Consider the following 13,492-nt stretch of genomic DNA (forward strand, 5'->3'; position numbering starts at 1 on the left):
CCTGAGGGTCTGCACTCACTGCCTGTGGAAGAAAGGAAAGCTGCTTAGAGAGTCTTCCTGCTCTGAGGCCAGAGGCTGATGCAGGAAAGCAATGAGGAAAACGTCGACAGCAAAGATATTTCTCCACAGGACTCGCCAGGCAAGAAAACCGGAGTCGGCAGCTGTTCTCTTCTGCAGGGATCTTCCCAACCCAGGGATCGAACCAGGTCTCCTGCACTGCAGGGAGATTCCTAACTGTCTGAGCCACCAGGGAATTCCTGCATATTTAGAACGTTTACCTTAAGAAGACACTGTTAAAGAACCAGAGTGTTAGAAACGGAAGGGATTTCACAAACCCTGGTTTCAGTAGTTTAAGCATACGGGTCCCTTCCAAAACAATACTAGTAATGAAATATGCAGCTCCCTTTATGGCAGGACTTATTCATTTATATACTTGGCTGCATAAGGTCTTAGTTGTGGCAGGCGGGATCTTCAGTGGCAGCATGCCAGGTCTAGTTCCCTGACCGAGGTCTCCTGTATTGGGAGTGCAGAGTCTCCCTGGACCACCAGGGAAGTCCCCTTTATGTCAGTACTTTTGATAACCACTGACTCAGGAGATATAAAATGATCTAAAGAACTCAGTAATAGACTGAGATTCATTGTTACCTTATCACTGTGCAGGAAGCATCACTATGAACAAAGCTAGTGGAGGTGATGGAATTCCAGCTGAGCTATTTCAAATCCTATAAGATGATGCTGTTAAAGTGTTGCACTCAATATGCCAGACAATTTGGAAAACTCAGCAGTGACCACAGGACTGGAAAGGTCAGTTTTCATTCTAATCTCAAAGAAAAGCAATGCCAAAAATACTTCAAGTTAGGCTTTGACAGTAGGTGGACTGAGAACTTCCAGATGTTCAAGCTGGATTTAGAAAAGGCAGAACCAGAGATCAAATTGCCAACATCCACTGGGTGATAGAAAAAGCAAAGGAATTCCAGAAAAATGTCTATTTCTGCTTCACGGACTATGCTAAAGCCTTTGACTGTGTGGATCACAACAAACTCCGGAAAATTCTTAGAGATGGGAATACCAAACCACTTTACCAGTCTCCTGAGAAACCTATATGCAAGTCAAGAAGCAACAGTTAAAACCAGACATGGAACAAGAGACTGGTTCAAAATTGGGAAAGGAGTACATCAAGGCTGTATATTATTATCCTGCTTATTTAACTTACATGCAGAGTAAATCATGTGAAATTCCAGGCTGGATCAATCACAAGCTGGAAACAAGATTGCTGGGGGAAATATCAACTATCTCAGATATGCAGATAATATTCTAATGGCACAAATCAAAGAGGAACTAAGGGGCCTCTTGATGAGAATGAAGGAGGAGAGTGAAAAGCTGGCTTAAAACTCAACATTCAAGAACTAAGGTCATGGCATCTGGTCCCATCACCTCACAGCAAATAGATGGAGAAAAAGTGGAAACAGTGACAGATTCTACATTCTTGGGTTCCAAAATCACTGTGGATGGTGACTGCAGCCATGAAATTAAAAGACGCTTGCTCCTTGGAAGAAAAGCTATGACAAACCTAGACAGAACATTAAAAAGCAGAGACATCACATCCATATAGACAAACCTATGTTTTTCCAGTAGTCATATGCACATGTGAAAGTTGGACCATAAAGAAGGCAGAGTGCCAAAGAATTGATCCTTTCAAACTGTGGTGCTAGAGAAGATTCTTGAGAGTTCTTAAACTGCAAGGAGATCAAACCAGTCAATCCTAAAGGAATCAACCCTGATCATTCATTGGAAGAACTGATGCTGAAGCTCCAATACTTTGGCTACCTGAAGCAAAGAGTTGACTCACTGGAAAAACTCTGATGCTGGAGAAGATTGAGGACAGGAGGAGAACGGGGCGACAGGATGAGATGGTTGGATGGCATCATCGATTCAATGAAAATGAGTTTGAGCAAACTCTGGAAGACAGTGAAGGACAGGGAAGCCTGGCATGCTGTAGTCCATCAGGTTGCAAAGAGTCGGACACAACAGCAACAATTCAAAAGCACAGCATCCTGTGTTCAGTCTACAGGATTCCTGGTGGAGATGCGAATTTAGAGAACTCTTGCAGTAATTCTAGGTACCACCCTGAGGAAGCTGCAGGCTGGCAGAGGGGTGGTAACTTAAGTCCCTTAACTTCCTTTAACCAGCCAGTCAGTGGTTGATTATCTGGCCTCACTACACTGCTCGGGTAATAGCTAGGGATCTTTCCTTTCACTTCCATCTCAGGGACCCTGAGGGTCCTTCCTTTCCCTAAACAGGCGAGTCCAGACTAGGGTGTAGAAGGAGAATATTCTGACACTTCGTCTGTGCTTTATTTCCATGCTTCCCTGTTCAGTTCAGTTGTTCAGCTATGTCTGACTGTTTGCAACCCCATGGACTGCAGCACGCCAGGCCTCCCTGTCCATCACCAACTCTTGAGCTTGCTCAAACTCACGTCCATTGAGTCAGTGATGCCATCCAACCATCTCATCCTCTATTGTCCACTTTTCCTCCTGCCTTCAATCTTTCCCAGCATCAGGGTCTTTTCCAATGTGTCAGTTCTTCGCATCAGGTGGCCAAAGTACTGGAGCTTCAGCATCAGTCCTTCCAATGAATATTCAGGACTGATTTCCTTTAGAATTGACTGGTTGGATCTCCTTGCTGTTCAAGGGACTCTCAAGAGTCTTCTCCAACACCACAGTTCAAAAGCATCAGTTCTTTGGAGCTCTGCTTTCTTTACAGTGCAACTCTCACATCCATACATGACTCCTGGAAAAACCATAGCTTTGACTAGACGGACCTTGTCGGTAAAGTGACATCTTTGGTTTTTAATATGCTGTCTAGGTTGGTCATAGCCTTTCTTCCAAGAAGCAAGAGTCTTTTAATTTCATGGCTGCAGTCACCATCTGCAGGGATTCTGCTTCCCTGTACTTAAGCCGTCTCAGTCGGCCAGAGGCATCCGCAATGCCTGCTCGGGAGCTAGGATTATTAAGGCGAGAAGAGAAAGAGAGGTGTTTTGCTTTTCACTTGAAAGTAGATTCTGAAAGCCCTCCTCAGAAAGGAGTTTTGGGTGCCAACCATTTGAACTGTACTAGGGAGTCTCTCATCTATGTGCTCAGTCCTTCCATCATGTCCGACTCTTGCAACCCCGCTGACTGTAGTCCATCAGGCTCCTGTGTCCATGGACTCTCCAGCAAGAATACTGAAGTGGGTTGCCATTTCCTACTCCAGGGGATCTTCCTGACCTAGAGAGCAAACCTTGGTCTCCTGCATTGACAGGCAGATTGATTATCGCTGCCCCGCCTGGGAAGCCCCTCTCATCTGAGGGGACCCCAAAGGCACCTAGAAAGGGAGCAGAGGAAGGCCGGGACTGACCTGTCTCTGGACCCCTGTGTTGAGAGAGGAGGTGAGCAGGACAAGACAACCCAGGGGCCTGGGGGGCGTGTGTAAGGAGAGTGGTCAGCACTGAGAAGCAGACCTTCCTCGTCGCACTGGGAGACCAGGCATGCAGCAACCTTCGCGTGTCTCATCAATAACCAAGGGTGCTTCCTGACTCCAGAGCAAACAAGGGCGCCACCTGCAGGGTGCTCAGGACCATGGGGTGCTGCTCGCTGCGGGAAGGGAGTTGGGAGGGGATGTCTGTGTTCTAAGGTCAAGTATGCACTGTGGGGGAGCAGGTCTTCAGGGTGAGTAGCTGATTTCCCCATCGAGGAGGCTATCTCGTGAAACTGGTGCATGCAGGCATCCTCGAGTTTCCGGAAAACCTGAGCTCCTGCAGGTGGTGTTTGCTGGGAGTTACATCTCCTGGCTCCGGGGGTGGGGTGGGGGAAGTGGGAGAGACCAGCCTGGGAAATGGGCCTCTGGGATGCTTGGGCAAGCTGGGGGTGATCAGACGCAAGGAAGAGGACCCACAGAGACCATCAGAGGTTTGTAAAACTCAAAAGACAATCCTGGGGGCTTCCCTGGTGGCTCAGTGGTAAAGAATCCACCTGCCAATGCAGGAGACATGGGTTCGATCCCCGATCTGGGAAGATCCCACATGCCACAGAGCAACTAAGCCTGTGCTGTAGAGTCTAGGAGCCACAACTGTTGACCCTCCCCTCCACTGCCTGCCTCTTCCACTCTGCATTTCTCACACTTGGAACACGCAGTGAGGAAAAATCAGCAGAACAGATAGTGAGGACTGTGAAAAAGAGAGAGAGAGAGAAGCCCCACTAGGGGCACGTTTCACAATGAAAACCAGAGGGAGCCCAGGCTGGACCCGGGCCCTGGGCCAATCTGTGGGCGGCTTAGGTGAGTTGCCATGGTTACCGTGAAGCCTGGCCAGGGGCCACCAGAGCTTGGGGGTGAATAGAGGGTGACCAGGAGGTTCTGGAAACACAGAAAACAGAGACTCACCCTTGGGGAGAGACACATTCTCATTGAAGGCTAATAAACCGTCATCCCCGACGTCAGCGAGTGGTGAGAGGTGGCGTGAGCAGCCTCGGATCAAACCCGCCACATCAGGGGGACCAAGGAATCGTAAACAAGGAGCAGGGCTGCAACTGCTCCAACGGCAGAGAGAATGAGTCATCCAGGGAAGCGGGGTGGTGGTGGTTTGCTGTGGCTTCGAAGAGGGGCGGGCTGAGCAGGCTCAGGGACTGCTGGGCAGCGGGGTGGGTCCCTTCTAAGGGATAAGAGAACTTGCAGTAGAAACAGCATGTATTCTATAGAATCGCTTTTGTTTTGTCCCAAACTTTGCATCTGTTCTCTGAAGCCTCACTACTTGGTTTCCCTTCTACCCTCCAGGTGGGCAGTCTCACCCACCACCTGTTACCACCTGGGTACCAGTGGCTGTGGTTCCATCTGCAGCCAGACTTCTGCTCCCCTGGAGGGCAGCTCTCCCTGCCCTCCATCTCCTACTCACTCCTCCCAGCAGGCGCAGAGCACCAGGGCTGGGCCCTGCTAAATCCTGCATCTGCTGAACACCTGCCCCGGGGCCCGCTCCTCCAGAGAACACGCTTCCACCTGCCACTCATGAGTCTTCATCCCCTGGCTCTGCTCTGCCTGCTCCCTGCTCCTTGCTGTACTTTCCTGACTCTGAGCCTTCACACAGCCTGGCCCCTCTTGCTTAGAAAGCCCCTTCTCCTTTGTCTGGATTGAAAACTCTGACTCAGCTTTCCAGGGCCAGTTTAAGAGCTAAGCTTGCTGTCAGGTTCTTGCTGCGCCCGCCGCTCCCCGGGAGAAGCGATGCTCCCAGCTTCACTGCTCCCACAGCACTTTAAATGCGGCCGTCAGAGTGTTAACCTGGGGTGGGTGAGCTGTTTACACACATGTAATTCCCTCTAGATTATGAGTTCTTTGAAGGACATGTCTTATTCATCTTTAAATTGCTTGTGCCCAGAATACCTAGTGCATGAACTCAACTGCTTGCCCCACATTCAGTAAATGAACATCATTTTTTTAAAAAAAGTATTTGTCTATTTAGTTGGCTGTACCAGTCTTAGTTGCGGCACGCATTATCTTTAGTCGTGGCGTGTGGGATCTAGTTTCCTGACCAGGGATCGAACCCCAGGCCCACTGCATTGGGCGTGTGGAGTTGTAGCCACTGGACCACTGGGAAGTCCTCAGTAAATGAACATCTTGAAAGTGTATGATTTATGAACAAGGTCTTACTGTGTAGCACAGGGAACTATATTCAATATCCTAAGAAAAACTATAATGGAAAAGAATATGAAAAAGAATATATATATATACGTATATGTACAATTGAGTCACTTTGCTGCACAGCAGAAATTGACACAATATTGCAAATCAACTATGCTTCAATAAAACATAAAATAAAATCGGAAGAAAAAGGCCACATTTTTAAAGAGTTCCCTCCAGTGGGAAAAAAAAATGTATGGTTTACATACAGTCTATCAGCCACACATCTACCACTTTCAGCAAAATATATGCATTGTGAAAGTCCTTTTCTGGTGTCCAGCAATCTGGATGAATGTAGTTTTCAGCCGTAAAGCTCAGGAAAAGCAGAGAAAGGCCGGCCTCCCTAGGAAGGCTGGTCACAGTGAGGATCGGCAGACTCCATGGGGACAAATCCCCTGACCAAGAAAATGTGTCTGGGTCCAGGCCAACAATCAACTTATTTCAGACACTGTTCACTAAAACAGCTTTCAGCACAAGGAGAGAAGCTGGGGAGTTCAGAGATGTGTGACCCCGAGGAGAGCACAGTGGACCTGGGGCCTGGACAGGACACACAGTGCTTTTGTCCGATCTCCTCTTAACAGGTCTAAGGGTGTAGAGACACAGCTGTGGTCACACACACTGCACGTGGATGGACGAAGCACAGAAAGGTCCGTGGGAAACAGCCAGAAACAGGCACAACTCGACAAGACCAACCAGGTGGAGAAGAATGCAGCTGAAATATCAAACCCCAACTGCAAGGGAGATGAGGTGAAGCCCCTCAGAGACACGGCTGGGGTGGTAGGGTCACCCGGGAACCCAAAGTCCAAGTCAGCAGAAGACTCCGGTGATCCTGTCCTGTCAGATAAAATTCAGCTGCAGAAGAAAATACAGGAGGCTAACGAAGGCCGGTTTATGTATCTGCACCTCACCTAGTTCTAGAAAGAATCTGGTGGCTGATGTCACTGTCAGCTTCCCTCTGTTATTTCCCTTGAGGTTCAATGCTTTGGCAATCTCCACTCAAGTTCCATCAGCCTTTCCTGGCCACAGAGCCATTAAAACTCCGGAAGCCTGACTGTTTTTACATCTCTGCAACATTTGCTTCCATATCAAACATACAAGGACACACTTCAGTAATCCGTCTCCTTAACCAGGACACGACCCTCCTTCGTTTGCATGGCCCCACAGGTGTCAGGGGCTAAATGAGCATCTACCGACCACTGGAACCCCCGGGTTATAAGTACAATCAACTGGGGCACAGAGCAAACAGGTTTTTCCCAAGACTGATGAACAGAAACTAAAAGCAAAGAGAGGTTAGTCATGCTGGTTTAGGATGCTACACTGGCTATGGGCTTCAGACTTTGCTAAGGAAAGGTTCTGCTAGAAATTCTGAGGCAGATCAGAATGTTATTGTTCTTTAGTCGCTCAGTTGTGTCTGACTCTTTTGTGACACCATGGACTGTAGCCCACCAGGCTCCTCTGTCCATGGCATTCTCCAGGCAAGAATACTGGAGTGTGTTGCCATGCCCTCCTCCAAGGGATCTTCCTGGCCTAAGGATGGAACCCAAGTCTCCTGCATTGGCAGGTGAATTCTTTATCACTGAGCCACCTGGGCAGCCTGGGATCAGAATATACCATCCCCAGATGGTGCCACCTTGGTATAAGGATTATTTTGAGCTAAAGGCAGCAGCATGCAGGAGGAACTCTCTGGCCTCCCCCCCTTTCTACCTAAAACCAGGACATAAATTTCTTTTTGTGAAGGTGTTTCCACACTCCCATCACCCAGGAGAAGGAAAACAACCAGTATTACTGAAGAAAGACATCACCAAGATGGGCCTACACAAGTAGACCTCACTAAAATAACCCTTATCTGTCATTAACTTTTGCCACACATACACCCACCCAAAATTTACCACCCCTAGAAGCTCAAACCCCACCCTCACCCGCTTTGTCATTTTCCCACAATTCACCTCCCTTTGTTAAAAGGGTATACAGGCTCTGAAGTGTATTCTTTAGGTTTCTCTCCTTTCCTGAAAAGGGCCTGTGTACATGCATAATAAACCTTTCCCCCTGTTAATCTAGCTCTATTCTCCTGTTATTTTCACCTGTTGTCAGTTTAATTTGCAGGCCCCAGGTACAGAACATAAGAGGGAAGAGAAAAAGTTTTTCCCCTTTCCTACATTCCCATAAAAGGTATACATAGCATGTAAAGTTTTTCCCCTTTCCTATATCTCCATAAAAGGTATACATAGCAGGTACTCCAGAGCAACAGGACAGATGGCCGTCCTGAGAAAACACTCCAGAGGACACCAATTCTTGGGTATGCCTGGACCCTCATACAGCTAAGATGGGAGGGTGGAGGCCACTGAGTGGGATCCACAGATAAAAAGGACGCCCCTCCAGGATGGGAGGGTCCTGACATCACCCACTGTCTGCCACCCCAGTCTTTGTCCCTCCAACAGTGTCCAGACTTGAGTCACAGAGGCTGAGGGGCCATCATGGAAAAGAACCTACCGGTAATAAACTGCCCTCAGCAACTTCCTTACTTGCTTTCTATCCTTCTCAATACTCCCATTCATCCTTGCTTCCTGTTTTCTGATTCCAGTTCTCCTACTTGAATCTTTATACTCACATATTGCTTTGGCAAACATCTCTTGATTTTACATATGTGTGTGATGAAACACTGGAAGAAGTAAATACAGTTGAATTCAGGAGCTACAGAGGGCACATTTATTTTTCACATTAACGCCTTTTTGCTGTGGCTGTAAAGGTGTTGTAATAAGAATTTTGGAACCAATTTAAAATGTTTTCCTTCTTCCTACTGCTATGGCCCTGCTCCTTTGCCTTTGGTGGTGACCCTGGGGAGGGGTTGAAGACAAGGCCCCACAACTGACAGTTAGACAGGAGTGCCAGCAGGCGGCACGGGGACTAACAAGAAGTGCAGAAAGCACGGTTCCTGCCAGTTACTGGATTGAGGGCTATTGCTCTGCGTTGTGCTGCCTTTGATGGGGCAGAGAGAATAACGTGGGCCCCAGAGGGATGTCTGAAGCATTACTTCTATCATCTGTCTCTTCTATCTACTTCTTCAGCCTCACAGCACAAGCCCCATTCAGTTCAGTCGCTCAGTCATGTCTGACTCTTTGTGACCCCATGGACCACAGCACATCAGGCTTCCCTGTCCATTATTAACTCCCAGAGATTGCTCAAACTCATGTCCATCGAGTCGGTGATGCCATCCAACCATCTCATCCTCTCTCATCCCTGTCTCTTCTTGTCCTCAATCTTTCCCTCATGAGTCAGTTCTTTGCATCAGGTGGCCAAAGTACTGCAGCTTCAACTTCAGTCGTTTCAATGAATATTCAGGACTGATTTCCTTTAGGATTGACTGGTTTGATCTTGCAGTCCATGGGACTCCCAAGACTCTTCTCTAATACCACAGCTCAAAAGTATCAATCCTTTGGAAGAAAGATCTCCTGGAGAAGGAAATGGCAATCCACTCCAGTATTCTTGCCTGGAGAATTCCATGGACAGAGGAACCTGGTAGGTTACAGAGTTGCAAAGATCTGACCTGACTGAGTACACACGTGCATGTACACCACAGAGATTGGTATATGCACTTCCTTGGTGAGTTTAAAAAGTCACCATCACAAAAAGCCTGCCAGAATATTCCTGGATAAAAAGGACACTAAGGGCACATCGCTGTTGTTGTTTTGGCTAAAGAGAAACCTTTAACCTGAAATTAGAAGACAAACCTAGATAGTGTATTAAAAAGCAAAGACATCACTTTGTTGGCAGAGGTCCACATAGTCAAAGCCTCTCCAGTAGTCATGTACGGATGTGAGAGCTGGACATGTAAAGATGCTGAGCGCCGAAGAAGTGATGCTTTCAAACTGTGGTGCTGGAGAAGACTCTTGAGAGTCCCTCGGACAGCAAGGAGATCCAGCCAGTCCATCCTAAAGGAGATCAACCCTGAATTCATTGGAAGGACTGATGCTGAAGCTCAAGCTCCAATACTTTGAACACCTGATGTGAACAGCTGACTCACTGGAAAAGAACCTGATGCTGGGAAACACTGAAGGTAGAAGGAGAAGAGGACACAGAGGATGAGATGGTTGGATGGCATCACTGATTCAATGGACAAGAACTTGGGGCAAACTCCAGGAGATGGTGTGGGACAGGGAAGACTGGTATGCTGCAGTCCATGGGGTGGCAAAGAGTCAGACACGGCTTGAACAACAACAACAAAGAGAAACTTTGCGGGTGCACTGTGAGGATTAAATGAGATCATCCACATGATGGGCCCAGAGGAAGCCTGGTCTTTCCTCCACCCAGCTGCCCCATGCTCCCTCTGCCATCTGGTCCTCCCAGGTTGGGGCCCTGGCGACCTGCAGACACCTGGGAAAATCAAGGCTTTGGGCATACGTTAGCTTGACCACACTCCTCACTTCTCCTTGGACACCCAGGACCCATTCCTCAAGCATCTTATCTTCAACACACCCACACTCCCCCAGCCTCACAGGACTCGCCATCTGGTTTGCCAAGTTCCACCAGGAAGACTGCACACCAGCTGCCATCTGACCTAACAAAAGCTCCTGGACAATTAAAGTGACTTGGAATGCTCCAGCTAGCTTGTTGAATAATTTCTTTTTAAGGACCCATTGTTTTCCTGTGTAATATTTTCTTTTCTTCCAGCAGTACTTCTCGCTTCTACTTTCTTCCCTAAATGCAAACTTCATTTGCACGTCTTCACTTCTGATCATTTAAAAAGATATTTGGTTTATTCTTCATATGGCTTTAACCAGCTACTTAAGAATTTTCAGTTGTTATTGTTCAGTTGCTAAGTTATGACTAACTCTTTGAGACCCCATGGACTGTAGCCTGCCAGGCTCCTCTGTCCACGGGATTTCCCAAGCAAGAATACAGGAGTGGGTTGCCATTTCCTTCTCCAGGGGATCTTCCCGACCCAGAGATTGAACCTGAATATCCTGTATTGGCAGGCAGATTCTTTACCACTTAGCTATCAGGGAGGCTCCAAGAACTTTCAGTAGCATTACGCTAACTTCTATACTATAATTGATTTCACTGTTTTTCTTTTCTCACACTCATTCAGCTTCTCTTGACCTCCAATCAAAATTCCTTTGCTGGTTATTGTTGAAAGGATTTTTTGGTAGTATTTTTGGTGTACGAAAGAAGTTAAATTTCAGTTTCTGGTTTGAGAATACTGAGCAATCTCTCTTCCTGAATACTAAGCCTCTTGATGTCTGAGTATGTCTAGAGTGGAAAAAAATTAAAAATGGAGAAAATGTGCAAGGTTAGATACTAGTAAATTCTCATAAAGGTGTTCTGAGAACAAATCAGGTAATATCTTAAAGACATTTTGAAATTCCATTAAGAAAAAAGGGCAATCTACTAGCACATAATGCATTATAAGGTAGTCTCCCTTCTTCAACTAGAACAAAAATGAGACAAGGTAAGAAAAATGTGACAGTGAAATGTGGCTATAAATAAATGAGAATGATCTGTCTAGTAGACTTCAGTCTTTTCTCAGCCATTTGACTGCGTTCTTCAGTAAGCAGTAGTTATGTGGTGAGTCAGCGTGTGTGTGTGTGAGAGAGAGAGAGAGAGAGAGAGAGAGAGAGACAGAGAGAGAGAGAGAGAGAGACAGAGAGAGAGAGAGAGAGAGAGAGAGACATCACACACAGTCACTCCTAAGCCCAAACTCATCCTCCAGAGACAGCTGTCAGGCACTTGCTTCCTGGGAACCTGGGGAACAAGAGGACAGTGTCCAGTTCTCACCATTTCAAAGAATGTAGTAAGATTTGGGGGGCACCATGGATTGTCATTTTGGCTATAAAAACTATAAAATGAATATAAGGAAAAGCTTTTTCCTTGTTTCTCCACCACTGCCTTGCATGAAATATGCGAAAGGCAATTATCCGGCCAATCACGGCATTACTGGGAATAGCCCTTTTGCAGTGCTTTTTCTCTCAGCTGGCCAAACATCTTCCAGAGGCTTCCCCTGAGCAACTGGGTGTTAAAGAGGCTGAGGATTTGAGCCATGTGTGGATGGAGAAAACAGGAAGCTGGTTGTCCTAAATAGTCATTTCAGCCCAATAACCTCAACATGAGGCTACTCATTAACTAGGGAAGCACCACAATAAACCTTGTATTTACATGAACTAGTTACGACGTGCGGTATCCATGTCTCATCACAGCTGATAACTGAGCCAACCTCACACTTCAAAAATAATTGCCAGTTTACAATGTACCCTGTCTTGTTTCTCAGGACTGAAACAGACTTTCCATTTATCACCTCGGTTGCTCCCACAGTAGCCTCCTGCAGGGAACAGGGCCAGATCAGAAGCTGGGTGCCTCCCTTCCCCCACACCATGCAAAAATCAGGAAAAGGATTTCCCCAAAGAATCAAGAAGCCAGCCAAAGAGCCCGAGTCCCTTCCCTGCCTCTCTGAGGTGTCTGCCACTGAATTTTCTATGAGAAGGAAGCACCACCCGTGAGGGCTCATGAGCAGATGATAAGACTGGCACGTTTTAATGGGAAACACCAGCGCAGCCCAGCAGGCCCTTCGCTCGGACTGAACCAGCCAGCCCCGTGCCAGCCTTTTACAGTCCTGGGAGGCGACAGAAAGAGAAGAAAACCAGTGTCGGCGGGGAGCTGGGGAGAGGGTGGGAGAACGCGTGTCCACGATCCACTTTATCACTTGAAACTTTAACATTTTTGCATTTCTGAGCATCCTAGCCCAAGACACACAGAAATAAGCAAGTCCTCCTTATTTTTAAATTACAAAGTCTTCTCCAGTCACACCTCTGCCCGCCGCCCCATCCCATCTTTTTGTTATTATTCCTAAGGTAATTTAAAACAGTAAATCAAAGCCTCCCCAACGCTGCTGGTTTGCGCGCGGCGAGCGCAGCCCATTTCAGCACCAGACTGAAGGACAGACGCCATAAGGGGCCCCCATGGTCCACTGACGCCGCCGGAACTGCTCCCAAAGCAGGTGTCCCGGTGACGAGGAATCGAGAGGGCTTCTTCGGGCCCAAAGAAATTTCCCCAGGTAAAATGACCAACTAGCCACTCCATCTCTTCCGCCACTACTAGCCCTTCCACTTCTTCAATGGGGGACGTCCCTGCCATGACCTACTTACGGAAACAGGCTCCCCAGGAGCTTCCTCTGCTTCAAGCCGGACAAATGGGGCGACCGCGATCCCCAGGAGACCCCTTCAACGTTCCGAGCTGTCTGTCCAAACCTGCGCTCGGGTTTCCCAAGGGCTTTGCGGAGGGTCCCGGATTTGAGGAGCCCGCGCTGGGCCGCTGATACCCACCTGTGCCGGCGCCGCGAGGGCCAGGCTCGCCGTGCGCGGCCAAGATTATCACAGGTGTGCGTTTCGCGAGCTTCCTCCGACAGCTGTAGGACGACGCAGGCACCAGACCCGTCTCTCCAGTTCCAGAGACGGTCCAGCCCGAGTTTCCCTTTTGTCTCCGGCTCGTCCCGAGCTCACAGGAGCAAGGGCTGTGCCATCCGTTCCCCACCGACACGCCCCGACCGACCCGCCGGCGGGCGCCCACTTACCCGGGCCGAGGGCGCGGCTCACGCGCGGGCTTTGTCTCCGGGGCGGTGCTCGCGGTGGGCGGCCAGACCGAGTGGCATCGCCCCTCAAGCCCGGCGCCGGTTCCGCTCCGGGACTCCCGCACCTCGATACTGACCGGCTAGCGGTGGAAACGCGCGCCCCGCGCCGCCCCTCCTCCGCCCGCGGGGTCTCCGCGCCGCGTCATCGGCCCCGCCCCGCCCCGCGCC

At 48.6% G+C, this 13,492-nt stretch overlaps 1 protein-coding gene across 1 annotated transcript in view; it reads right to left on the minus strand.

Moving 5' to 3' along the window:
* The window catches only part of GNG4 (guanine nucleotide binding protein (G protein), gamma 4), a 68,932-nt gene extending 55,845 nt beyond the window's left edge, over nt 1–13,087 (minus strand). The window contains exon 1 of the mRNA XM_010860098.1: nt 13,020–13,087. The gene's annotated coding sequence lies outside the window, so the exon portion shown is untranslated. The remainder of the gene's footprint in view (nt 1–13,019) is intronic.
* Nucleotides 13,088–13,492: the final 405 nt, after the last annotated feature.

Source organism: Bison bison, unplaced genomic scaffold (genome assembly GCF_000754665.1).
Source record: "Bison bison bison isolate TAMUID 2011002044 unplaced genomic scaffold, Bison_UMD1.0 scf7180017864462, whole genome shotgun sequence".
Lineage (NCBI taxonomy): Eukaryota > Metazoa > Chordata > Mammalia > Artiodactyla > Bovidae > Bison > Bison bison.